The sequence below is a fragment of the Desmodus rotundus genome, chromosome 10 (assembly GCF_022682495.2).
Source record: "Desmodus rotundus isolate HL8 chromosome 10, HLdesRot8A.1, whole genome shotgun sequence".
NCBI classification, from domain to species: Eukaryota; Metazoa; Chordata; class Mammalia; order Chiroptera; family Phyllostomidae; genus Desmodus; species Desmodus rotundus.
The window spans coordinates 54546906-54570839 of NC_071396.1; the positions used below are offsets into that span (position 1 = coordinate 54546906).

Below are 23934 nucleotides of genomic sequence, written 5' to 3' on the forward strand. Positions count from 1 at the left end.
GCGGCAAGGCAGAGGGAACAGCCAAGCCCCCTGCAGACCAAGCTCAGTGAGCTGGAGTGAGAGCAGCAGGAGATGGGGCTGCAGATGAAGGGCAGAGCTCCTGGGCCACGGGAAGGGGAGTGGATTTAACTCTGAGAACAATGATCAACCCAAGAAGGATGTTTTAAAACTAGTAAATTGTGGTGAATATTCTTCCTCTGCAAATATTTTATCTATTTCTACAGATAAGATTCACCAGGCCGGCAGGTTTTTGTATAACCACTGAAGAAAATGAGTCAGAAACCATGTTTTTCTCACTTTAACCCCTTACCACCCCAGTTCCCTGAACTCGTAGGAGTGCAAATTAATACACTGTTTTAAAAGGGAAAGCCCTACTTGCCTCTATAGAGCTGATTCATTGTTCTTAACCACTGATTAGCTTATCTTCTTGCCCTTGCACTGAGGCCTGCCATGTTCCTTTATCTGTCGTCCTGCCCTGAGATCCCCACAGCATATGGCATAGACCCTAAGTGTGACTCTCATCACTTGGTGTTGTCATTAAGTGATTCCCTCCCCCTCCTTGCCCTGATCTCCCATTCCTGAGTTCTTTGGGGGCTGGGAACTATCTTGTCCATCTTTGTATTTCCAGTCATTATCAGGAAGCCAGGTCAGAGTAGGTGCTCGGAAAGTGATGGACAGGCGATCCGGTGACTCTACAGTTGAATGTCCCAAATCAGGACGCACTGGAGTGCAAAAGGGATGTGATTAATGATTACGCTGTAACAACAGTATAAAGCTGGAGTGGGTTTGAACTGGGATGTATGCACCTCAGTGAACATTGAAAAACATTATGAACAAAATTGTGAAGTCCCCAGTTCTGGGGATCTGTTAGAAGGCACTTGTACTCACTGTATTCGCTCAAGCTGCTTTAGACCAATGGTCCCCAAAGCACGGAGACATCATAATATAAACAGTGTTTGTAAGTAGCAAGGGCATCAAGACTAAATAATATAGATCCACACTCTCACAATGTAATTCCCTTTTCAATTCTACTTTAGTATTTTTACTTATTACAAAGAGATACTCTCTGTTTGGTGCTAGATTGTCTTTATCCCCTCAAGCTCCCATTAATCTTCATTTTTAAATGAAAAGTAAACCTCAGGATCAGGACCTTTGAATGAGAAATGGTATTTGACATTACTGTGTTAATTATATTTATTTTATGCTTTCCTTCATGGCAAATTATGATCATTTTCCAGGTAGGATTGGGCTACAGAATTTCATTTTCAATTAATCTTTTGAAGTAAAAAAGACAAGATTTGAAATGTATATGATACAGATCTTACGCAGATTTTGACAAAAATGTGTAAAGTTGATGTACAAGTGACTGAAGTTTGGGGAACTCAATCAGATATTCACATACTTATCTGGGAAATTAAGTATGTCATGTGTACATATTGTATTTATTTGTATAATCTTTTTCTCATGAGAAAGGCTATGCATGCTTGCATACATGTTGTTGGAATATGACCCTGGAAAATTCATAGCAGCAAAAATATAGTTAAAAAGTAAAAACAAAACAACATAGAATTACTCAATTCAGGGAAAATTTAATGTGAGTTTTCAATTTACTTCTTTCAGAAATATGATAATTTTTAATCTATTAATGCATGTTTAAATCTGAATTAACATAAAATAAATAAAAGGGATATGGTTTTGTTTATTAAAAATGGACAATAGAATGACTTTAAGTATCAAACCTTCCCTTATGTACTTAAAAGTTTAATTGACTTGGAATTTATATACAATAATATTTAGCCCCCTACTTATCCAGTAATTTAAGACACATCTTTACTGAGTAAAATTTCATACAATTTCAATCAGTTATAATGAAAACAGTGAAACTTCCTTTTGAAAATTGTGCATTTAAACCCCTGCTGTTCTTGCCAGAAACACACACTTTCTAGCTCTTTGCACACGTACCTTTCCACCGTGGAAGAACAAAAACATAGCAGAATGAGCTGTGTTCTAATTTTCAGTGAGAAGAAATGACTTTGGCTCTATTGCCCCACCAAGCCCACAGGTGTAAGGAGATAATTATCCACTTATAAAAATGGTACAGGTGTTGCCAATACGTATTTTCATGTTTTTCCAAAGCAGAAGGTCAGCATGTTGTAGCGTCATTACCTTCGTCACAAACACACAAGATGGTTGGAAAACAACAACTGCAACAATAGCAGCAGCAGCAACAGCCCCTCCACGCTGATAAGAGCCTGCTGCTCCACTGACAGCTGGTGTCCCTCTCCCACCCTGAGGACTTCTTTGTTCCGGAGAGGCACCACACCCTCACTCAGTTTTGATGTCACGAGGTGACAGAGGTGGGGATTACATGATCTTATTAGCTCACTTTGTCAGGAAACACAACGAAGCCAAGGGGACGACTCATAATCTTGAAACAAACTCCTGTCCACTCCCACCTGCCCCACTCGAGCTGCATACCAACAATTTAAAAGACTACTGTCTCCACGAAGACCAGGATTCCATGAGGTTGGCTGTGTTCTCTGTGCCTTAAAGTGCCTGGTTACTATGGTTGAATGGACGGGCCATCTTCAATAGCTGCTATTTCTAAATACCCACGGTGTATTTGGTGCTCTGGTTTATGGTGCCAGTCCCAGGAGTTAGTGTTATCTGCACTGTCTCACTAGGAAAAAGGCTCAGAAATGTTAAGTAACGTGTTGAGCTCACACAGTGATGGGACTAGGATTCAAAGCTAGATATATCTGAGGCCAGTGCTTCAGTTTAGTTCTTCTAAGAATAGGAAAGGATTATATGACTTCAGAACGGGCTTTGTGTATGAAAAAGGAAAGCTCCAATAGTGCAAATTCAGATTCTTTTGTGTGATCTGATTATAGAAACAATACTTTAAAAACAAACCAACCCCTTCCCCCCAAAATACCCCAAAGAACAAAAAATAAAAAAAAGAATGCATGTGTATACTTGGGATTGTGAAAAAGATTTTTCTGAATGAGTTGCCTCTAAAGTGTTGCGGTGAAAAGCCTTTGGTGAGTGACAGACATTAATACTTTCAGAGTCTGTTTAGTAAATGACAACATGTATATATATATGAGTATATATGTATGTGTATATATGCATGTGTGTGTATGTGTATATATATGTGTCTGTTGTCTTAAATCTTCTTTTGTCACTGTCTTACCTCTCTTCACCCATCTGGCATCTGGGGTCAGGCACTAAGGGCTCAGAGAGACATCTTGACCAGATCCCCTGTCCCATGCATGGACTGTATTCAGCAGCTTGTTTGCCTTTTGCAGTGAATAGGCAGCTGTCAAACAGAGCCCAGATACCTGCAGAAGGGAAGCGGAGGGTGACACCAAATAGCCTTCCCGGAGATGAGACATCAGAAAGATTTGTTCTCCAGGGTCTGCAGTTCCTGGAGCCTGATAAATAATTCACTTGGGTAATATTTTACTGAGAAATGCACAATTGCCTCAAAAGCCTGAGAAACTAATGGGCACTTAAAAAAAAATCTTAATGAAAAACATCAAGGCTTTGACCAGACACCCTTCTCCAACCTCAGTATGTTTTTTCCTTCTTGGAAGAAACTCAGTAACACACAAATGAGTGTGTTGCTGTTGCCCACCTAGTGTGTAAAGCTTCAGCTCCAGTGTCAATGGGCACAAAGTATATGAACCTAGTAAGCACTCGAGGTTTCTGTTTTTTCTTTCTATTTCACAGCCACCAATCGGACACTGTGTTTCCGGGAAGAAGTCATTGAAATCAATTCTTTACTTGACCTCTTTGCTGACTTATATTCCCTGTCCCATGACAAAGATATTTTCGTCCATCTGCTCATTATTAAGCATGAATTTCCCCAATTGTGTTTTAAGCCACTGGTTTGTGTTTCTTGAGACACATTTCTCACATATCCTAATTGTAAAATCTAGTTCTCTAGTCACCAGTGTAACAGGCCAGAGAATGTGGATGATTTATGAACCTCCGTCATCACTCCCCAGGAGAGGTGGCGGGTTTTCAGAGGAGATGGAGAGGACTACCTGAATGGTCAGAGCGTGGGCTCCGGGGCAGATGGCCTGCTTTGAACCTAAGCTCCACCACATGTGAGCTGTGTGACACTGAGCATCGTCGCCGATGTTTCTGTGTTTCAGCTGCCATGCTTGTTAACTGTAGGTACAATTGTTTCTACCTGAAGGTGACTGTGAGGATTAGGTTAATAAATAGAAGGCCCTCGGGGCAGGCCTGGCCAATGGGAAGCACTTTAAAATCTTAGCTTTTCTCAGTTATCTTGTCTTAATACACTTGCTAGGTGAGGATCTTCTACCTGGCGCACAGCAAATGTCAATTGGAGAAATGAACGTGTGCTTCCTGGTGTTTCCACCCGAAGTGGTGGCTGTATCTCATTCTCTGTTTTTTATTCTGCTTTCCATTGCTGTAGGTTATATTTAAGGGGTTGGTGCTGTCCTCCTCCTGTATCCTTGATTCTCCATGCAGGATTCCCACTGAGGATGCCCATGACCAGCAGAGGAGGCAAAACAAAAGGCAGTTTGTCAAATTAGGTGCTTTTCCCTGAAGTGACAAATCTATAGTGACCAATTTGAGCTGATATGACTGAGTTTTTACTTTCCTGCTTGCTAACAGATGTTCCTCTGAATTGTTAAAAGATAAACTGAGGCCTATTAAAACTTTTTAGTTTATTTGAGCTAAAATCAATTTGAATTGGGCAGCATTCAATCTGGCAGACAGAAAGGACGTCCGAGGAGCTGAGCAAAAAGTCCTTGATAGGCAGAAGGGAGCGAGGACCAGGAGTTATACTAGACAGAAAGCAGGCTGGTTATTGCAAGGTTCCTGTCCTTTAGGGGATGGAAGAGGTCTCTCAGGCAGGTTACTAATGCTGATCAGGTGATTCCTGATTGACTGGTGTAAGATTTCACTTCTGATGGGCTGAAACTATAATTAAGTCTCCATTTGATGGTGTGGGGCTTCACATAAGCAACTGCATTTCGGGTCAGTTGTCTTGTTAACAATGTAGAAGCACTATTTGCAAAATAAACTCATCTGGAGGCTTCTAAAGGGAATTTCCTTAAAAAAATGCATTAGTTATTTAAAACTATATGGACATTTTAAGGAGAAAGGTTAAAAGATATCTCAATAGATAGAATTTCTGAATTTTGTCTCCTCCTTTTTCCTTTCTTCTGGTCCTTCTCCTCATTCTCTTTCAAATTCTTTTTCTTTTTTTTTACCCCCTTCCCTTCGCTTCCCTTCCCTTCCCTTCCCTTCCCTTCCCTCCTTCCTTTCCTTTCCTATCTTTCTCTACTTCTTTCCCCTTCTATTCCTCTAATAGGCCTCAACGTATGTGCCATTAATGGTGGTGCTGTTGGCGAAATGGCACCAGGTGTTGGACTGGTAGAGTCAGACCAGACCTTGGTTCAGCAATCTCTGTACTCGAGTTCTGGTTAAGAAAGAATTCAGAGCTAAGACTCAAACTATAAGAAAAAGTTTATTTAGGAAGTCACAGAGGTAGAAGAAGTGAGCTGTGGAGGAAATGGGCTCAGGAAACAAGTTACAGAGGGAGAAGAAGAGCCCTTGGAGCTTAGGAGAAAGAGCGAGGCAAGGAAAAGACACTTGGGGGAAGAGGGTGGGGAAAGGCACAAGCATGCTCCATAGAGAGAGCCACATTGGTCTCTTTCAAGGGAGGGACAGGGGAGGATCTCAGTGGAATATTCATCAGCTTTCCAGATGTGTCCTCTCAGGGCATGGTCTCCACTGACTGGTCATTGCTAGGGTGGGGGGTCATTAGTCAATGCATCTGGTCCTGATGTCAGCCTTAGCTTCACTTGTCTGGTTTTGCTGCTCTTCTGGGCTTGGAGCTGAACCCAGCTGAGGCCTAGATGTTATTCCTAGGGCTTAATGCTTAAGGGAGTGGTGATGCAAGGGCCGGCCCACATGGGAGATGCATGGAGCCACTCTTTGACCCCTTGTTCCTAGCAATAAGCTTGAGAGGAAAGGTTAGGGAGGCTGTGAACTGCATGATCAGTGACACAGAAAGTCAGGAGAGAACCCAAAGCACACAAAGGTCAGGGTCCAAACTGCATGGCCAGCAATACGCTGAAGTAGGAAGGTTACACTGGGGGCAAAGTCCTTGTTTTCCTGGTTCTGCCCATTGGTAGGCACCTGAGGTTGTCCGTCCTGGTGACCTTCTGTGCTGGGCCCATTGTCCTTGCTGTGCCCTTATCTGTCTAACTGCGTGCCACAGATAGGTTCAAGAAGGCTTGAAATGCCAGGCCACGGCGTGGTAACCTGGAGTCACTGAGATGTGTATCTTTTATCATTCTTTTGTCTTTCTTATTGTACTTTTTCCATTTTCATTTATCTCCCTTATCCCCACCTCCCCCCACAGTCACCACCCTGTTGTCCATGTCTGAGAGTCTGGTTTCCTTTTTGTCTGATCCCTCCAACCCCCTAACCTCCCTCCTCTCCCTGCCAGCTGTCAGCCTGCTCTCTATGAGTCTGTCTCTATTTTACTTTTTAGTTCAGTTTGTTCATTAGATTCCACATATGAGTGACTGGCTTATTTCATTTAGCATAATGTTCTCCAGGTCTATCCATGCTTTCACAAAGTGTAAATTTTTTTCATTTTTGCAGCCGAGTAGTATTCCATTGTATAAATAAATATCCCATAGTTGTTTTATCCACTCATCTTTTTTGTCATTCTGAATGTGAGGTCATGACCTCATCAGTATTTCTCCAGAATCCACAAAAACTGATATATCCATTTAAAGTCCTGATTACTCTTGTGAAAATATTAAATGGATGGGGTAGGCAGAAACATCTACTCTACACTTTATGGGGATTTGACCTGTCTCTGAATTTAGCCTTCAAACTTCAGCAGAGAAGAACAAGGAACAACAAGGAAAGTTCTACCTTCCTATTTTCTCCTTCAGAGGATCTTAATTTCTTATAACTAACCAACCCTTGTGTACTCACTTCTCCCCTTGGATATCTTTGCTGGTGGTAGAATAAATTCAACCTTTAAGGCCTCCTGGATCTGCAGGTTTCCTTTTTCTTTCAGACTTTCTGTTTTACTAGGATCTTTAAATAAAGTCCAACAAAGCCAAGGTGCTTCTCAAAGCCAGCTCTGTTCAAATTTTACCCCGGTAATTAGAATTTATTTAATAGTGGCCATTCCTCTGATAATATGTATTCATGCTAAAAAGAGATATTTTGAAATTCAAGGCATATTAAAATACAAATTGGTCTTCCTATTAAAGATTTCTGGAAGTTCTTTGACAACACATTCAAATGCGAATTGCCAAAGTGTAGATGCTAAAATTAAAATTGGAAACATAATATACCTCCATGGAGGGGCCAATGCTCTAACAGCAGAGAGAAAGCAGTGCTCCAGACCCATTGTATTGTCATCACACAGTCGGTCAGTGACCAGGTCTGGACAGCAGTAGGGGGAAACATCCCTACCTCGCAGTCATCCTTCTCCCATCCACACTAATTCTGCAAAAGGGATCTGGGCAGAGTGGACTCATTGCATCCTGGTAACCAGCATGCCATGGTGCCTGGACAGACAGGGGCAGGCAAAGCTCCTGACCCACTGGTATGATGTAGTTTGTGACTCTGCCCTGCCCTACTCACAGCCTTGCCCAGGTTTCTCCCCTCTTTCCTGATCTCTCTAGAACTGGATTTTTGCAGGAAACAGATCCCCATGGCAATGATACAAGCCGATGCTTTCCTAATTCTGCTTTTGTGACACTGCAGGGTCCTTCTCATTATTCCAAAGGGTGTCACAGGATTCTCAAACAAAATTAGTTTTAATTCTCTCTAAATTTGTAAGTACATATGTGACATTCCATGGTTTGGGGCCTCTGGGTGGTGGAGGATGTGGGCCGGCAGTAAGAGGGTGATGGAAATGAAATTAAATAGTGATTTGCTCAGAAGACTCAAACATTTAATGTTAGCTATCATTTTCAGGACTCTGGTTGCTTAAGAACAATGTGGAATCTGCTGTTAATCCCTAAAATGCAGCTCACAGGAGAATGGCTCACAGGTCAATATCTAAAATAGCCTGGGCCATGAGGAGAGCCTTTCTTGGCAATGCTGACCATTCCAGCCTCTGGCCTTGGTTTTCCAGGTTATGTGTCTTTAGGGCTTTTCCATGTGGCTGTGGGAAAATTTCCTTATGAGCTAGGTCTCTGTGGTACTCTTCACTGAATTCTCTGTTTAAAGGTAATGTTTTGTTACACAAGTAATACATGGACACATTTTCCTGCAAGAGCTCTTTTGTCTTAAACCTAGTCTCCTCCTCTTCTCTTTAAAGTCAACCTTTGTTGTGAATTGAGTATGTACCCGTGAAAACAATTCTAATATATACCTTGTCTATGTATATATATACAGGGTGGAGCAAAAGTAGGTTTATAGTTGTTTGTATGGAAAATAATACATGAATAATAATAATAGAATAAACTTTTGTGTACTCACAACTGTATAAATCTATTGATGATATATAGAACTATTGTGTATATTTTTAAAAAAGAAATTGCATTCCATAATATGATTTTTATCTCTTAATATTTTTAGGGGATTATCAAGTTTGATGTTTGAAGGTTTAATATTTTCTTTTAGTATTATTTTACATGATTATATCATACTTTATTTAGTCAATCCCTTAATGGCAGACATTTAGATTACTTATAATTTTTTACTTTTACAAGTAATGCTACAGGGAATACTTTTGCATGTGGTTCATATTAGGGTAGATACTTAAAACTGGAATTACTGTGATCCTAATGTGTCAAAGAATTTGTCCCTTTCCCTTAGCCCTCTATATCTGTCAGAAACCAAGAAACATTCCTTTTTGACTAATAGGTTGTGGTTTTCTGGAAGAAGAGATCTTATTCCCTATTGCAACTCTATTCCATAAATCTGCATAATTAAAAAATAACAGTATTGCAAGAAATTACATCACAATGACAGACATATCCTGTGTTCTATCCATAGTGCAAATGGCAAGAGCTCTGAGTGATAGAGTTAATATTTATTCAGTGTTGCTGCACATCCATAGAGTCTACATTCTTCCCTGAGGGTGAAAACCTCACCATATATTCTTCCCCTGAGTGTTGTATTTCTCTGTGAAACTCCGCTAGAGGGCAGAAACAATAATTTGCAATTGTATAATTCTTTGTGTTCTTTGGTGAGTCTCAGTCTGGAAATACTGAATCATCTGGTAAATTCAGGCAGTGTTGATAGCTCCAAGTTGATGATGACGGTGATGCTCCATTGGGCTCATTGGAATCCTTGCTGAGGAAAAGAGCACCACCAATGACTTCCTTTTGTAGAATGCATGCTGAACTTAGAAAATAGACAGGTATTTGCATAGGGAAATATCAATCACAGACAGCTAAGCTTGGAAAAAACTTAGACAAATACCCTCATATTTCATCCAAGAAAATTGGATCTCAGAGGTGATATATCCTGTCCAAGATCACTTAGAAAGATAGGGTCAACATTATAAACCAGATTTTTAAAAATTAACTTTTTAGATTTTACATATAGTAACAATTCACTTTTCTTTTTCTTTTTTGGTATACAGTTCTATGAATTTTGACAAATTCACCAACACAATCAAGATGCAACACAGTTCCATCACTCCAAAAAATTATGTGTTGTGTTTTTGTAGTCAAATCCAACCTCCATCCCTAACCTCTAGCAACTACAGATCTCTGAACTAGTGCTATTTCCAGAATTTCATATAAATGGGAGCATGCAGCATTTATTCTTTTAAGCCTGGCTACTTTTATTTACAGAAAGATTCATTCATGTTTTTGAGCATGTTAGAAGTTAATTTCTTTTTATTTCTGAATGCCATAATACAGTCAGATGTAGTGTCATTGAGTTGCTCACTCACCCACTGAAAGGCAATAGGGTTGTTTCTAACTTTTGGTGATGATAAATAATGCTGTTCTATATATTTGTATGCAAGTTTTTGTGTGAACATAGGTTGCATTTCTCTAGGATAAATAACTAGAAGTAGGATTGTTGAGTCATATAGGAAGCATATATTTAATGTTATAAGAAATGGCCAAACTGTTTGCCATTGTTTTTGACCTATTGTGCAGTCCCACCTGAATAAGAGATCCAGTGATCTGCACCTTTGCCAGCATTTGTTATTGTTGGTGTTTAGAATTTTGCCATTTTAATAAGTTTGCAGTGGTATCTCATTGTGGTTTTAATTTTGCATTTACCTAGTTCTAATCAATTTAATAGATAATCATCAGTGTAGATCATAACCCAGGCATACCAGAAACAAAAATAGAGAACTCACATTCCTTGATGAAAGTAGAAAGGAGTCCTAGAGGCTTGTTTTCTGAAGGCTGTGTCTCGGTGGGTCGTGAAACTTTGTTCCTGAACAAATGAAGAACAAGTCAGAACTCTGATTACCCAGGGGATATAAATCAGGAAGGCCGAATCAGGAAGTACTCTTCTGATTATGTTCCAAGCAATCCAACACTATCTGGCTTAAGCTAAAAGAAATGTATTTGAAAATCCAGGGGTATTTTGGCATTAGAAGTGGCTAGATCCAGTTACTCAAGTTTTGAAGCCAGGTATCTGTCTTCTTCCTTTTCATGGCTTATATAGCTTTGTGTTGGTTTTGTTCTTGGGTAGATTCTTCCCATAATGTGGCAGGGTCACTAGCAATTCAAGGTTTATAATCCTTTTTTGAAGCAACGCTAGCAAGTTGAGCCTCCTTCCAAAAATTGTAATTGAAAGTTGAAGATTCACATTGATTGGCCTGGATTGGGCTATATTCCCATCTCTGAACCAATGACTGTTGTCCTGATTGTCCAGGCCTGGGTCTGGAAGCAGGAAGTAGGCCAGCCTTTGGTACAGCACAGTTCACAAGTAAGGAATGAGCAAACCCCACAGGAAATTTGAGATCCTGTGGACATGAGAAGAAAGCCTTGATTCTAGAAGGGCAAAAATGAGAGCTACCCACGTAGGCAATGTTAAAGAAGCTAGGAAAAGAAACCTTTCCCACTTCTCAGCCTGACTTAGAAGCCTGTTTGTGAGAAGGAAAGCTCAAATGCCGGTTTTCTATGACTGTAACAGTAAAAATTCTCATAAAGGGAGGGAGTGAATATGCTGAGTTCTTGTAGTCACTGACTTTAGCACTGACATGTATAGTCAATGCCATTCTCCAGTGATGTCAAATGACATATACCTTCATATGAAAGACAGGTTCTGGCTTTTTTAAACTAATTGCTACCTGCTGTATTTTGTTATATAAACACACACACATATATGCACACATACACATAAACCTTATATACACGCATATACATAGGGAAGGTCTGGCAGTGTGTGTGTGTGTGTGTGTGTGTGTATATGGAAGGAACAGATTTCATGTTTAAAGGATTGCTTTTCAAGTTAAAAAACACAGCAGATACACTTTATAATGTCAAAATCTTTATAGCTAAGGGGAAAAAATGTCACTAAGAATGAAAAGCAGAACACTGGTTGAAGAAAAGATTTTGGAAAATGAAGAGGGTAGGCATTTCTAAAGTTACGGGTGTTCCTCTGTCCTCTTTTCTTGGGTCTCAGGCTGGAGTGTCACAGCCAGAGCCCCTAGGTAGTCATATGTAATACACAGTCACAGGAGGACCACCACTCTCTAGTGGCCAACAGAGCCATGGGGCTGAGAAGCTCAGAGACAACATTGCTTCACAGAAGGCTGAGCCTCCACCCATCACAGGGGAGTTTGTTTGGGGGGAGGTGTGCCAAAGGACTCCACAAGAAGTCATATGTGGTTGCTCCTGAAGCAACTGCCCCACAAAGGAAAACTTTCCTGGGAGCCAAGAAGGAGAGCAGAGATGTAGGCAAGTTTCTCAGCCCACTACAAATACCAGGGTGACCCGTTTATCACTTGAGAGAAAAATCTAAGAGCCTAAAATTAGCCCTCTTCTTTGGGCTAAGAAGAAGAAGAGAGAGAATGAAACAAATGCTTTTCAGATTTTATTTAAAGTCTGACATGTTGACTAGTTGGCATAGATGAAACCTTTATGCACAACTTTCTTAATGTTCTCTTCTTCTGTCAGTTCTCCTACCCTTCCCATTTTCCCTTTGGCTTTCCCCCCTGTTGCCACTTCTCTGTGTCCACCTCTGGCTTTGGTAGAGCCAAGAGCCCTCAGTATAATTTGTGTGCTCCAAGCATCTACTTTGGAACTCAGTGACTTGAAGTTCTTTGTTTTTCTGAGCACAGAACAAACATACCATCGATTTCTCCCCACTGGTTTCTACATAAAACACTTACATGATGCACATAATCCCCTGTGCTATTTCACCCCCAAAGATAAAAACTACTGGATCATGAAAGAAGCATTTCTATTTTAATTCAGAAATGCATTCTACATGGTTGTCTATTTTGCAAGCATAAGGCCGTGGTTTCAAATGATAGTATTTTGGAGTTGCTATTCTGATGTTCTGACATGACAGCAAAGCTTTATTAAAGGACCAATGCCTTTGTAAGAGTTTTCCCATTTTTTTCAAAACTCAGAATCCAGATAGAATGGTTTTTAGATGCACAGAATTCTTGTTTTAGTCACAGGCCTGAGTGGAATACAGGTGCTTATAATGGTAGCTGTCATACTAATCTTTTTCCTTCCTTCAAGCCTTCTGGTAGTGGTGATGACTACTTTCTTTTTCTTTCTTTTCTTTTTTTTTTTTTTGTAATAAAGGATTTAAATCATTGGCATCATCACTTGATGTTTCTGGCAGGAATGTTTTGATTTTGTTTTGAATCATTGCCAATTTTCAGACCTAATTTAATATAAAACCTGGAGGTTTAAGGGTTTTTTGTTTGTTTGTTGTTTTTAGATAGATGTCTTTATTTCTTTGTCTCCAATGCTTTACTTGAGAGCATAGTCAAACATCATATACATCACAAGCATATGAGTGAAGATGTATTTTGCCTCTAAAAAATTAAAAATCTTTAGATTTTTTCCCAGTTTAGTGAGTTGGAGGTGCAGGTGTGAGTCTGGATGAGCCTGTGGATTTCCCAACAGAGACATCATTGCGATTGTTGCTGTTGTTATGGTGGATTGACTGACTCGTAATCAACCCACAGAAGTGCATGTCCAATTTCAAAGGGCTCTAAGATTGTTGGTGGAAAGCAGATCACTAAATAAATAATATACTCTTCTACCTCTTCTCCTGCAAGCCTTAGATGGAGCTGCGCAATATAACAGTTCAACTCAATAAATAGTTACAAACAGCCATTGTGAGAGATGCTGGTGCTGAGATGATGAAGAAGACATTGTCCCCAGGGATAGGAGTTAGGGGTGGGGGACAGATGCTGTTACCAATGCACATCTGCATTGTGCTTTAGAGTTGTTGTTTCATTTAGTTTTACTCTAAAATACAGTTTTCTGAGGAGGGATTGTGCCTTGATTTCTAATCTTAATTTTAAGACTGTACATTGTCCCTTTATGTAGATTGAGTTACCTAGAACTGAATTAATGACATCATGGTGTTTACTGAGCAAGGCTGAAAAACCTCCCTCCTGTGATAACTGTGGTAAGGACAGTAGCAGTAGCAATAGTAAGGATAATATTATATTGCATACTTACTGAGCACTCACTGTGTATCAGGTATGATTTTAAATGCTTTACCTTGCTTTATCCTTATGTATTTATCTAAGTCCTCCCAGAAGCAGATGTCAAGACAGAATGAAACACACAAACATTTTGTTAGTGGCAACACCTGAGAGAGAAAATGAATGTGGGGAGGAGCCAGAAGAGGTGGGAAGGTCTGGCAGGTGATGATGCAAGTTTCACCTCAACCAAAACAGAGAAGGAAGGAAGGTTCGATAGAAGGCTTCTAGACTGCCATCGATCTGAGGATGGTTATGCAAGATGGGCAGGGAGCCTTGATTCAGAGTTAGTCAGTACAGCAATTTTGTGTCTTCTAGAGATGGGCCTGCCTTAGTATCCTTCCTGTGTTCTGTCACTGGCAGGTGGGGCATTGGTGCAAATGCTTCTGCGGCTTTCAGAGCACAGCTGCCAGGGCCCTCAGTCAATTGATCATTACATTCCCTGTGGTCAGAAGTCTGCAGATGCACTCATACAACCACCACACCTTCCAGCTCCATTTTACAGGTGGGAAAACTAAGGCACCCAATGGATTCAGAAATTTGCCCGAGGTTAACCACTCATAAATGACAGAGCCAGTTTTCCAACTCATGCAGTCTAGTGTCAGATTCTATGCTTTTAATCACTAGATCACTTCTTAAGATATACTTTAATAGTCTTTGATACTGTTAAACAACGATTAATGAACTGTGAAGCATCATTTGGGGATCTACGGCAGTGATTACCTTAAACTTGAGCCTGCATGAAACCACCCTGGGACTTACTGAAGATGCAGATGAATTGCCCTTCACCCTGCAGGTTCTGGTTTAGTAAGTCGGGGTGGGACTTCAGGGTTTACATTTTTAAGGGCCATCCCTAGTGATCCTTTCCAAATGACCCTTGAATCAGACTTTCATAAACACTGTGCTTGAGAAAGGATACTGGGCTTGGAGACCACAAAGAGTGCTCAGAGCTGAGGGAACAGAGTGAGCAAAGGAATGGAATTAAGCATGGGCTGTCCACAGCCTCTTATGGCTTCTGGGTTGGCATTTTATAATTTATAATGTCTGGCTGAAACCCGGATCTCATCTTCATCCCCTGGTCTTTCCTTTCTTTTCTTTTCTTTTTATTTTTTTGTAGGTTAAAGGAATAAAATTTTCTTTTTCAATTACTGCACATTTTATGACCTAAACTATTAAGAGTCTTTGTAAAAGTTTTATTTTTTATTGAGACATAATAGATGTATAACATCATGTACATTTGAGGTATATACCATGTTGGTTTGATGCATTTATATAGTACAATGTGATTACTATAGTAGCATTGTAACATTAGCTAACACCTTTATCACATCACCTAATTATCATTTCTTGGGTTGAGAACAATTACAATCTAGTCTCTTAGTAACTTTGAACTTTATAATATAGTCTTGTTGACCATAATCCTTATGTAGTGCATTAGTGCTCCAGGATTCATTAACCCATTACTAGTAAACTGTCGTCCCTTTCAAGCACCTGAGCTCCTGCCATGCCAGTGCCTCTCAGCCCCACGCCTGAGCTCACCCTGACCTTTTGCTCAGATCATGGGTCCCCTGTGGTATCTTCCTTGGCTCTCCCAGACACGGTTCATGGTTTATGGTTCTTTTCCCGTACTTCCTTAGAGCTTAGGAAGTACTAATAATATGGCACCCAGCATATTGTTCTGATTTATTTAAAGATTGAATACTCCCAGTAGACTGTGACCTTTAAACCCAGGTTTTGTCTTCAATTTCATGCCTTATATGTATGGTAAGTAGTTGCTTGCTAAATATTTTAATTGAATTGCACTGAGCACAACATGATAAAAATAAGATATTATTTTTTAGAGAGGCAAGTATATTAGTACAGAGACTCCAGTGGGTATACCTTAAAATCAGTAGACCTGCGACTATAATAATGAAATAAAACTCAGAGAATATGGAAACTTGATTGGAAAAAATTTTCATTAATCACCATCTTAAATTTAATGGTTATTTTAGTTATGAATTATACCAAGCACTGTAATATTAGCAGTATCTCTGACTTTTGTATATGTAGAAATAACAAATATTTTGTATCATATCTGTTATTATAGATTCTAGGAATGTTGCTTAAGGTCCTTCTTCAAAATTAGAGTTATTATTAGACTGCTGTTAGATCTTGCTATTCAATGCATCATTGAAGATGGTCATATATTTCCATATTGATTTAAAAGATTTTCTTAGGTATTTTTCTATATACTTGGTTTTCTTTGTAATGCTTGAATTTTATTTTATGCATTTAAAAACCTGATTATGAGAAAGGGTTCATGGGCTCTTCATCAGATTGCTGACGAGATGCTTGGCACCAGAATCGTTAGGAGCACTGGAACTCTAAGCCCCATGGGGGCAGGGCCTGTGAGGGATGCTGGCGGTGTCTGCGCAAGCCCAGGTCAGGGCAGTATTCTTTTGGGACATGATATGTCGTTGCTGTGGTAATGAATTTCAGATTGGAGGCCTGGGTAATTTAGGATACTGTTGAGTAGATTTTGGTTTGATGAAATTGTTCTTTTAGGAAAATGGGTATGGGTGTTCTATTTAGGAATGGTTGGAGAGTCGAACTCATTCAGAACTCTATTGTAGTCCAGGTGTGTGCCGAGGAGGCCCAGCCTAAGGTGGTGGCTGTTAGGATTTGAGATGAAGATATCATCTGGCCTACACAAGAAGTGAAATAGAAGAAAACTAGAGAGATAAAACTTAGAAGTGCAGTTTGGGGTGGGAAAGGGAAAGAGTTCAATTTTGATTATACTGTCTTTGAGCTAACAAAAATCTTGTAGGTTTTGATTCTGGTGTTTCTATGTGTAGCTAGGAATTTGAAAGATATCAGTACAAAGAGAAGAGGTGAAATAAGTATGAAAGTAGTTTATTAATGGGAAAAGTAGAATGAGGGGAGTGGCTGAGGGGTAGGCAGGAGGAATCAGAATCATAGAAAGTTATCAATTTCCTACCTCTTGGTAGCCCCCAGGGCTGTCCTGCCCAGGTGGAAGTCAGGATCCCGAGGGCCACCCTGGCTCCTGGGTTGCACAGACTTTAGGAGAGAGCTGTGTGGCCCAGAAAGAGCCAGTATTCAGCAGGGACCAAGGGCCGAGGTTAGCCAGAAACTGTGAAGCCTAAAATTCCTGTGCCTTTTTGAACAGAAGCTTGGTGACATCAGAGGCCAACTCCAGTGCACATGGTTACTTGACTAAGAGCTTGGCTGTTTCTCTTTACCAGCCACCCCCCACTGCTCCCCCGCTGCCCCCCCCCCCCCCCCCCCGCCCTGGCTCTCACAGCATCCAAATCGTACTCTTGTTTGAGGCTGCTCTCCAGCTGACCTCTTCAGTTCCTTTTGCTCTTCTATTGCATTCCTTCTCTCCAAGAATTTCCTCTCTCCTCTCTCTAGTAGATAGGTTTGGCTCTTTTCCAGCATGTCTGACTTTTACAATCTTGTACTAATTCTTTCAGCTTAAAAAATGTTTACCATGATACAGACGCCCTCAAACTTCCACGTGTAACTGTTCCCTAATTTGTTCCTTTTGTGGACATTTAGGAACCATACAAATGTCTGCTTTTCAATGTCTTTCCTATCATTTAATGGTTCCTGCTTATTGCTTCTGTTATGGCTGTTTTAGAAATTTATATCTTTGTTTATAAAGGTTTGCTCTTACAAAGATGCGTATGTCATATGGTTTCTGGACCTATCCATTACTGAAATTGAATTTGAAGTACCTTATAATTTTGACTGAAACCTGATCTATCTATGGAGACATTGAAAAACATGCATGTTAAGCAGGAAAGATGGTAACCTACTTAGTAGACTGCATCCAGAATACCAATTGCCCTTCCAAGGGGAATTGCCAAGTTCACTGATGAACTAACCACAAAAGCATTGTTTAATAAAATGAAATATCCATTTCATTAGTCAGTTTTATGGAATTAAACAAGACAGCAATTATATTTTGCATATAATGTTGAATGATTTTTAGAAGATTATCTAGTAATTTAGAATATAAACCCTGCATCCTCTTAAATTAAACCTGTGCTGTTTTTTAAATGAATACCAGTGTCATATCTTATTTTGCTTTTGCTGACACTGAAATGAAAATAATGACAGAGGAACCTGAAACAGATTATTATGAATTTAAAATAGCTGTTGACTTACTTTTAGTTGATACCTATCAAAGATAAACAACTCTATAATTCAGTGTAACTTGCTTTTTTAACACTTAATTTTTTTTAGAGCAGTTTAAGGTTCACAGCAAAATTGAGCAGAAAGTACAGGGATTTCCCATGTGTCCCCCGTGGCCACCCATGCATAACCTCCCTGTTGTCCGCGTGCCCCACCAGAGTCATACATTTGTCACAGTTGTTGAATCTGCATCATAATCACCTGAAGTCCATAGTGCACACTGGGGTCCACTCTCAGTGTTGTACATTTTGTGCACTGGGCAGTTGTGTACTGTCAGGTATCCACGATTACGGTGTCACAGCGTGTTTTTACCGCCCTGCACTCCTCTGTGTTTCACCTGTTCTTCCCTCCCTGCCCAGCCCCTGGCAGCCAGCGATCTTTTTGCTGTCTTCATCATTTGTCTTTTCCAGAACATTGTAAAGTTGGAATCATATCTGTAGCTTTTGCAGACTGGCTTTTTTCACTTAGTAAATATGCATTTAAGATTCCTCCATGTCTTTTCATGGCTTGATAGCTCTTTTTTTTTTTAATTTTTAGCACTGAATGATATTCCATTGTCTGGGTTTACCACCATTTATTTATTCACTCATCCACTGGACATCTTGATTGCTTCCAAGTTTTGGCCGTTATGAATAAAGCTTCTGTAAACATCTGTGTGAAAGTGTTTATGTGGACATAAGTTTTCAGCTCCTCTGGGTAAATACCAAGGAGCACAGCTGCTGGTAAGAATATGTTTAGTTTTGTAAGAAACCACCAAACCATATTTCAGTGGCTGTACTGTTTGGCATTTTCACTAGCAATGAATGAGCATCCTGTTGCTCCATGTCCTCACCAGCATGTGCTGTTGGCAGTGGTCTGGATTTTGGCCATTCTAATGAGTGTGTGGTGGTATCTCATTGTTTTAATTTGCATATCCCTGATGACATATGATGTGGAGCATCTTTTCATACATTTGCTTGTCATCTGTATGTCTTCTTTTGTAAAGCATGTGTTAAAGTATTTGGTCCATTTGTTAACCTGTTTGTTTATATTTTTTATTATTGAGTTTTAAGAGTTCTTTGTATATTCTGGATAGCAGTCCTTTATCAGATGTATGTTTTACAAATATTTTTTCCAAGTCTGTTGCTAGTCTTCTCATTCTCTTGATGTCTTTTGCTGAGCAGAAGGTTTTCATTTTAATGAAGTCCAGCTTAATTATTTCATGGCTACAGCTTGCTTTCTAACTAGAAGTGTAAGATGTATATATTTCTAAGATACATAGAGATCCTTATTGACACATTCCCAGATACCTGACTCTGGCTATGTTTTGGCATGTTTGCATATCAACATTATTTTTTGTTATGGGGGAGATTTTGTTTTTTACATTATCATATTCTCTGACCCAAATTTTGCAAATTCATCCACAATTGATAGAATTTCTCATAAATATGAAGAATCCTTCAGGAAGAAAACCCTTCCTTATTCTTTCTATGTAGAGTCTTTAGCCCTATGTTCTTTTTGAATTGAACAAGTAGAGTTAGGTGGCAAGATAGTATAAGAAGAGTGTGGGCTTTGCAGTTGGCAAAACTAGGTTGTAATCATTGCTTCACTCTTTATGATATACACATGCTAACTTAACCTCTCCACATACCTCAGTTTCTTTTATTTGTAGTGTTCAGTCCCTCATTCAACTACCAATTGTTGGGCATTTGCTATATAGACAGCACTATGTAAGCCGCTAGGGATAGACATGGTTTTCAACTTGATGGAGCTTATGTGTAAATGGAGGGTAATTTATTACCTGTCACATAAATTTCTGCAAACTAAATGATTAGCTAAAGCATACAAAGCAAAATGCCAGACATATAATAAGTGTTTAATAAATGGTTGGTCTTTTTAAAAATGTTATTGCTACTGTCAGTTCATATGTCTCCTGATCAGCCACTGTTGTCTCATCCCAGTGTCTAACATGCCTCTTAGCACATATCAGACTTTTGTCATAGGTAGGGTTCATCAGAGACAAACTCCAAGAGAAGAAATACTGGGCAAATAATTAATCAAGGAAGTTCACCCAGGAGAAGGTGGTAAGTAATTGGGGAAAGCAGAACAAGAAAGTAGAAGAAGCCAAGGAAGGGTGGGATTCAGGCACACTCCAGGGGAGGGGGTACCCTGATGGCTCAGGAGACTCTGGAGGGGAAATCAGAGCAAGTTCAACCCAAGACAGGGGATGTGATAATCACTATACCTGTTAATCATGGACTAGCTTCATGGGGGTCCATAGTGGGCAGAGTAATGGCCCCCCAAAATTTCCAGTATATTACCTTCCAGGGTACTATGCAGATATAATTAGAGGTGTGAACTTTCAGTTAAGGAAATCATCCTGGACTATCCAGATTGACTCAGTGGAGTCACATGAGCCCTTGAAAGTGAAGAATCTTTCCAGCTAAGTTCAGAGAGGGATGTGATGACAGAAGAAGGGTCAGACAGAAGTGATGTTGTTGACTTTGAAAATGGAGAAGAGGGGCCATAAGCCAAGGAATGTAGGAAGCCTTGAGAAGCTGAAAAAGGCACGAAAATGGATTCTCCTCCATGCCTCTAGATGTGAATACAGCAGGCCAACTTCCCATGAGAACTGTGTCTGACTTGTAACCTACAGAACTGTAAGGTAACACATTTGTGTTGTTTTAAGCCACCAAGTTTGTGGTAATTTGTCATGGTCACAGTAGGAAACTAATATGGAGACATAAACTCCTAGGTGTTTCAAGCTCTCTACTCTCTGCTCTTATGTACAAAGCAACTCCAGTCACCTGTGGGAAGTTTTTCAAAGATTACTTGCAGGTATAGGAATTGGAGGCAAAAGTACATCACAGTAGAATGAACTCAGAAATTGTAATAAGGACCCTAGGAGATCTGGGAAACCAACAGTATTTGCTACAGTGCTCAGAAAGTATTTGTTAACTGAATGGAGGGAGGGATGCATGGATGGACGACTAAATGAACACATTTATGTTAACTGCTAGAGCAGAGAGGTTGTACAAGAAATGGTGGCTTCTTACAGGTAGACACATTGACAGTTCCCATTTAAACAGAGTATTTGGCAATTAAAACATTCTTCTACATTGATGCCTTCCCTTGTTTTCAGGTTCTTCAAGGGGCCAGTGGACTAGGAAAACAAAAATGTTCTATAGACATGATAAAAACAAGCAAACTTGAAAGCTAGGTCTATGCTGCAGAAATCCTCCAGAAAATTCAACAATTCTTTGGAGAATTTCATTGCATTCTAAGTACCTGACTTGTAAACTGCTGTAACTAACCAGCTGGAGAATTCATCATCCTCTGGAGCATTTGGCCTGCTTGGCAGAAAAACAAAACAAATTTACCAAGAAATGGAAAAGAAGCAGCCTTTAGAAGCAAATGTTTTGGAAAGTCAAGTTCAAGAAAAATAGCCTAAAGGAATATTTTCCATTTTTCTATGGTTATCCTCCCTTCTTACTTTCTCTTTCCCACCTTTTTTTCCTAGGCAAGAATTCTAAATGAATTTTCTTTCTTATGGCTAAATTACATGTGTGTGTGTGCATGCATGCACATATATATGTGTGTGTGTATATATATATATGAATAATTCCATATCTGTGTATTCAAGAGTCAGAGAAAGACAGCTAATTGAAATATCAAACAATAGAAATGATTTTGCTAATGTCTTCAACTTTGGGACATGATTTTTCATAATTTTATATAATTTCAAATCACCTAATCTCAAGGGATGCTTTAAATCTAGTAAGACTGGATATGAGATTATGGGAGTCAGCCTGAGAGATCTTTCTAGAAGTATCTGATCAATTCTTCTCTCACTCTGGCTCTCCGTTTTCTCATTTTTGAATGGCTTTTCCTTTTTTTATCTCCCCCATTTTTGGTAATGCTTTTATTGGTGGTTGAAGAGTAGAACTATACCACGATGGGTATGCCCTTTTAAATTTAAATGCTCCAACAGTAAAAAGGCTTTTGGCTGCAAATAAGAAAAAAATGCAACCAAAATAGGCTTAAACAATAAAGGATTTGTTACGTCCAAGAGGAAGTTGGGAGATGGAGCAGGTCCTGGATTGGTTGAGTGATGTATGAGGACCCAGGTGTTTTCCATATTTCCACTGCCTGTGTGAGAGAGAACTGGACCACATGGGCCAGGGTGAAAACACCTACCATGTCCAAGAAGCAAAGAAGGCTTGAGACTTGAATGTAGCAGTTATTTTCAGCCTTTAAAGTGGGAGGCCAGCCTGCCAGCAAGGAAGAGGGTGAAAGGATGGTGGTGATGCTATTGGACATGCAACCCTGGATACTATTAGCTACCTGACTGTTGTGGACATGAAATGAGGTAACCTTGGTAAGTGGTAAGTACGATGCCTTCAAGTGCGCCTGGTTTCAAGATGCCGTCTGGGACATTGATTCCATGGGAGGTAGTTTTCTGTTGTGTTAGCATTTTTGTGAAAAGGTTTTCACTTTATATATGTACTTTATTTTTGGCCTATGTTTATTTAATTATTTAACTAAAATATAGAATATTCAATTTAGCAATAGCATCCCAAGGGAAGGTATTTGTCCTATACTTGTAATCATTACAAATTATCTTTTAAATTATAATTTTTCATTGCAATGGAGAATCGTTTCTGAAACAATGATCATAAAATCTGTAATATTGTCAAGTGTCTCCTATTATAACACTTAAACAAATTGATGAGATGGCATCTTCAAGTCATGTCCAGTTTTTTCTAGAAGACTATCAGACTTCAAAAAATGTCTTTGCTTCCTGCTTATGACCATTTTCTTCTTGTTGGCAATAAAGCAGTTCTTATAATTATTTCAATTATTTTAAGAAAAAGTATGTGTTTTGTATATAAATGTTTCCTTTCTCCTATTCTGAACTACTTATTTTTCTTGTCATCAAAGTAGCCTTCATTGAAAGAGAAAATGAAAGCTTTGATTTTTTCCTGGTGCAAAAAAATTCCTAAAGCTAACAGGTACCCTGATAGACAGATTTGCTGAGCTTCTCTTGCTTTTGAATAAACCTGTAAAGGGATATAACACAACTCAATATAGAAAATGCTATGTTGGCAGAAAGTAACATAAAGACTTCTTTATTTCTTAAAGAACAGGCTACACTATAAAAACCTGCCACTGCACTGTTTAACCAAAAAAATACCTGCAGCCCATTTAATGACAGTAATAATAACAGTCATCAATAATTTCAGAAACACAAAATTGTCCTGAAATAAGATAAACATGTTAATGTATAAAGAAGTAATTACCTAGAGCACAGATGGCAAACACAAGTCCCAGGGGCTGAATCCAGCCCTCCACCTTGTTTTATCTGCTCAGCTTAACTCTTAAGGAGTAGTTAAATTTATACAGTCCTAAAATTACATTCGGCCCTTTGAAGGCAACCACGAGTCTGATGTGACACGTGGTGAAAATGAGTTTGACACCCCTGCCTAGGGGCTGAGAAATTACTACCTTGACCATCCGAATATAGTCTCTCCTGTAGAATCCGTATAGTCAAGATTATCAAACATAAATATTTGAATTTATCTAACAAAACTCATATTATTGATGGTGAATACTTTGCCCATTTTTCAAACAGTTCTATTTTTTTTCATTGAACTCTTCCCTTACTGATATTGGGGGGAAATAGCCTTTGTATATAATGCATTATGCATATGTTTTAGGCCTTGTGTATACTTTAACTCTGATATATTTTTTCTGATATTACAAATCAATATGAAGAAATTAAGTATTGACTTTGAGAACCACCTAATGTTGATATTGATACGAACCACATTATAAAATAAGCAAAATAAAAATTAGAGTCCCTGTATATGAAACCATTTTTTGAAGTCCCACAGACAAAACCTAATTTAAAGCAACCATAATAGAGAGCATTTTTAAACAAACCCTTTTACAGTACATGGAACATATTTTCTTGCTACTCAGTTTTCTTATTTATTTCATAATTTTTAACCCCCCACACAAATACATGTTAAATCCTTAGAAATGGTATCTAACTGATCTGAAAGCTCTTTTTCTCTCTCCTTCCCTCA

The 23934-nt window shown here is 39.2% G+C and overlaps 1 protein-coding gene and 1 long non-coding RNA gene across 5 annotated transcripts in view; one reads left to right on the forward strand and one right to left on the reverse strand.

Annotated features, from left to right (window-relative positions):
- Positions 1-23934, forward strand: part of KCTD16 (potassium channel tetramerization domain containing 16) — a 230354-nt gene that overhangs the window by 56059 nt on the left and 150361 nt on the right. The window lies entirely within an intron of this gene.
- On the reverse strand, positions 9037-10448 carry LOC123478157 (uncharacterized). Its single transcript, XR_006653291.2, has 2 exons — positions 10343-10448; positions 9037-9318 (listed from the first exon to the last, which is right to left on the reverse strand). It is a non-coding gene; the product is annotated as an uncharacterized lncRNA (long non-coding RNA).